A 4,902-nucleotide genomic window follows, 5' to 3' on the forward strand; every position below is an offset into this window, starting at 1 on the left:
GGCTTTACGTGATTTAGCTAAATAATTTGTGGGTGTGGCCAGAGGCTGGCCTCTCCAGCTGACCCCAGCACGCGCCCAGTCGTGTCGGCAATGGCGACAATTGACATTCACCGGCGCAATTAATCATCATCAGCGACTGATTGACAAACGAATCACAAATAAATCAAAATTCAAAGCAACAGCAAACAGCAACAACTGCAACGAGAGCCTATGGCAATGTGCATGCATATAATGCAATTGCAGCTGAAAAAGCTCGCAGCGGAAAATACCCTGTATGTATATACCCTGTTGTGCTTCAATAAGATGCTTCGTTCTGTGTATGTCTATAGATCAAAGTTAGACCGCGTCTTAAGTCAACCAGAAGTTCTATTGTCAGATCAAGTAAGCCTAGATAGTATTTATGCGACAGTCTAGAATTCAACTGATCGACTTGAAGTTACCCTTTACAAGGCGCGTAAATAAGATATTTGCGATCTTCATGAAATTTGTTACGTTCATAAGAAATATACTTAACGAACTCCAGCTTATTTATTTCCTGAGTTATTTCAAAATAACTCTTGTGCTAATACGGCAATGTTATCGAAAGTTGGGATACTTAATGAGGAGCTGCTTAAGTTGGAGTATACCAAAGTTCAGAACTCTAGCTTATTCTTTTCCCGAGTTATTTCACAATAACTTTTTATGTCTTGCGACTAATTCGATTGCTTGTAAGTTGCGTTACTTCTGTTTGAGTATGCCACTTTTATAGAAAGTCTAGCTTTTCTATTGCTCGAGTTATGTGAACATAACTTTTGTGTTTTTATGACGATGCCAACGAAAGTTGGGATATATCCAAAAGAGATGCTAATGTTTGAGTGTTCCAAATTTCCGAACCCTAACTATATTTTTTCTCGAGTTATTTCACAATAACTTTGTATGTCGTGCGATTATTTCGATAGCTTGTGCTCAAATTGGAAAACGCTTCAGATAAAACCGTTTTGCTTGTGAGTTAAATGACAGAAATCAGGGGCTAACCCATTGGGCAGACGTGCCGATTAACAGGGTACAACTAAAGCTGACAGCAGAAATCAGCGGCCGCTCAGAGATAACGGCGCATAAATCAATCAATAGCGAAACGGAAACCGAAACCGAAACCGAAACTGAAACCCACAGAACAGCTCACGCAGACGACTGTTTCCAGTGAATGCATTGTCGCAATCTGTAATCCTGCCCAGGTTCGTTCGTTCCAAGTGCGCGTCGCGTCCAGGAGCAACAGATGACGCACGTTTTGGCTGGGCACACACACACACGCACACACACACCGAGTGCATTGTGGGAAAACCCCGTTGTGTGTGTGTGTGTTTTCTTGAAAACCAATTGCGAACAATAACGCGTTATTTGGCTGGGCCATGATGATCCAGAAATGCAACAGATTGTCTGTACTCTCACCCAGCCATATGGGTTAAAGGTTACGGGAATTCCCCGGCAGGCACAGGTAGTCCACAGGCAGACCCTCGGATCTCAGGTCAGGTTAAAGTTAAGATCGGTTAGGTTGCCGTCTTCCTCTTCCTCTCGGTTTTGGTTTTGGCCGCGCAACGCCCGCCAAGAAGCCAATTTAAATAAGCAGCATAAACAAAGGACGACTGCGTTTTATGACGCCGCCATTATCCATCCAGCGAACTGAATCCGTGCCCTACAGGTTGCACTTCGACGTTGCGGCGTTTTTGGGCTTTTCCCACGGCCCAAACTCGCTTATCTCTTGTGCCCCTTTTATGAGCCATCGCACGGCATCTGTTTTTCACACTTTCTGCTTGGCTGTGTTGGTGTTTATGATCCGCTCATATCATGGGAATTTACGTGTTTCCGTTGACAGCTTTACCTGCCAGCCACAATGTTGCCAAGCCAAAGCGAAGCCAGCAGAAGCTTCCCTCCTCGACTTTGTTGCTCAATCAAAGTGGAAGAGCAAATGCTTATATTCATATCGATTATGCATAGTTTGATTGATTGCGGAGAGAGGCGATTTCGCTTTTTATTTATAGAAAAGCAGCACATATTTTTCATAGGGTTCGAACCCGCAAATTGGCACAAAACAGCCAAAGCCAGCTCCCTTTAATACACATATAAATTAAGATGCCAAGTTTCTAGTTTCTAGGTCTGAGGTCTGGGCAATCTAGCTTATATAGAAAATGATGTCAAAACACAAAATAAAAAGCGTTTGAGTACTCAATTGACGGTTTGAACCAGTGCGTTGCCTCAAAGCGAGTTTCATGAATCTAAGTTTTCAGGTCAGATTTGGCTAGTCAAAATACCTCGCTTAATCTTTGCAAAGGGCATTATCAATTTATCAGTTTTTTTTTATACCCTGTACCCATTAAAAATGCGTAAAAATGGTATATTGTATTTGTGCAAAATGCAAATGTATGTAACAGGCAGAAGGAAGCATCTCCGACCCCATAAAGTATATATATTCCTGATCAGTAGAGTCGAGTCGATCTAGCCATGTCCGTCTGTCTGTCCGTCCGTCCGTATGTATCTCAGAACTTATAAGAGACTTAGGGACTTGAAAGATGTAGATGTAGATGCTCCTAGTGCCTGCGCAGATCGAGTTTGTTTCCGATAATCGATAACTTGCCCCGTAATCGATATGAAATCGATATCGATATCCTGTTTTTTGGGCAATTTTGGTAAATAATAAGAGCTAGAGTCAGCAAACTTGACTTGTAGCTTCTAGAATAGAATATATACATATATGCATTTGATGTTGGAAGAAGAGGGTGCAGGGTATCCCCTAGTCGGGAGGTCCCGACTAGAACCTGCGACTTGTTTATATTTTCAATCGAACAATTCAATTGAATATAATATAAATATAAATAAATAAAAATTTCCAAATTTAAATTAAATAAATAAAAATTTTGAAAAAATCGAGAAAGTAAAAAGACTTGAATAGACTTTCTCTCTGCTGTTTTGCTAAGCATATGCAATTTTAATTTATTAATTTATATTCAATTTAATAAAAATTTAAATTGAAAACAATTTGTCAACAAATATCTGAACATGTCAAGTCTGAGGCTGAGATCGCAAAGCCTTTAACAACTTGCAATAAGCATATTTTGGCAAAACGAAATCATTTTCTTTGTGGCTGCAAAAGACTTTTGATTCAACTAAATGATTTGATTTCAAAAAATTATTGTAATTACGCATTATTTTAGTTAGTATTTTGTATACTTATTCTTTATATTATCTTTTATGAGAGCATCAACTTATTTCGAGCTCAATTTTCTAAAGCTGAATCTCTTGAGCATTTCCTTTGGCTCTCAACAATTTATTGATTTGTGTTTAGGTCAAGTTCTGCACATTACGTAACTCAAGTGCAATTGTACACCTTGCCCCTCCCCCCTCCCCCCCCCTCTCTACCGCCCCTTTGCCCTTTCTCAATATATTCATGCGCAAATTTCAATTCAAAACCATTTCAATATCGTTTTTTTGGCCCCTATAATCTGCTCTCTCTCTATATATATATGTGTGTGTGTGTGTGTGTGTGTGTGTGGAAGCTTTGACTTAATGCCTGGCACATATTGACGAGCACTTGAAAACATGCCACCCCTCCCCCCCCCCACCGCCCACTGCCAACTGCAAGGCACTTGTCGCTGGCTTTTAAGCTGCTGGCGCCGGCGCCGTCGAGGGTCGTCAAAATTTTGTAGCCACTTTTGAGCGACATTTTGTGTCGACTATATAGACGTCTATATATATAGCTGGCGAGAGAGAGAGAGGAGGAGGGGGAGACATATATCCAGCTATTAGCCGAGTCTGGGCGCAACAAAACACACACAAAAATCAGATCGGCGCCAGACGGGCATAAACCAAAAACAAAAAAAAAAAACCTAGGTGGAGTGGGGGTTGGGTGGTGCTGGGGGGTGGTTGCTGTTTATGGTTGAGCCATTCGGCGCGAGGGGCGGCGTGTGGGGGCGAGGGGGGGGGGGGGGGCGGCATGGCGCTTGGCGCATTCGCATTTGTTTATTGTTGAAAACGAAATTTGTTTTTAATGCTTTTCCTTTGCAGTAACAAGACGAACAACAATCATTATTTGATTTTTATATTTTTTGATTTTTTATACATTTTTTTTTATGCACACATTTTTTGGCGGAGTCCGAACCCCGAACCATATCCAATTAATGCGCTGCGCGATTTGCGATTCGCGATTCGGTTTATCATTTTTGTTCAATCTTTATAGCTTGATGTGTGTGCGTGTGTGTGTGCGTGTGTGTGTGTGTGTGTGCGTGTGTGTGTGCGTGTGTGTGTGCGTGTGCGTGTGTGTGTGTGTGTGCGTGTGTGTGTGCGTGTGTGTGCGTGTGTGTGTGTGTGCGTGTGTGTGTGTGTGTGTGTGTGTGTGTGTGTGTGTGTGTGCGTGTGTGTGTGTGCGGATCTGTTTTTTATCCCTGCTTTACGACTGTGCATTAATAAATTATCTACCTCTTGGCATGCCCATCCCTCTCTCCCTCTCTCCCTCTCGCCCTCTCCCCCTCTCCCTCTCTCCCACTCCCTGTTGACCAAGTCAATGCCATTTGTGTGGCCTTAAAGCAAATATTTTGTCTGGTTGTGTTTGCCACTTGGTTAGTTCATTTGACGCCCACGTTTCACGCCCCTGTCTAGTGCCACGCCCAGACATACAACACTCAGCCCCCCCACCTCTCTCCACCCCACAGTCTGTTCATCTAGTCGCGCATGATTCATTAAAGTCTAAAGAGCTAACTAATAGTCGAAAATTTCATTTAATTTGCGCGTTTTCATTTTTTTTCTTTCTACATTTTTCACTTTTTTGCATACCCTGTAAAAGTACAGCAAGACGCCTTGTCGACTAGAGCAAGGGCTTGCAACACATTGCGACTGAACAGTTTTGCTTCTCTTTATACCTTTTTTTGAAAT

The sequence above is a fragment of the Drosophila novamexicana genome, unplaced genomic scaffold, assembly GCF_003285875.2.
Source record: "Drosophila novamexicana strain 15010-1031.04,08,12 unplaced genomic scaffold, DnovRS2.1 tig00001690-arrow-arrow-pilon, whole genome shotgun sequence".
Lineage (NCBI taxonomy): Eukaryota > Metazoa > Arthropoda > Insecta > Diptera > Drosophilidae > Drosophila > Drosophila novamexicana.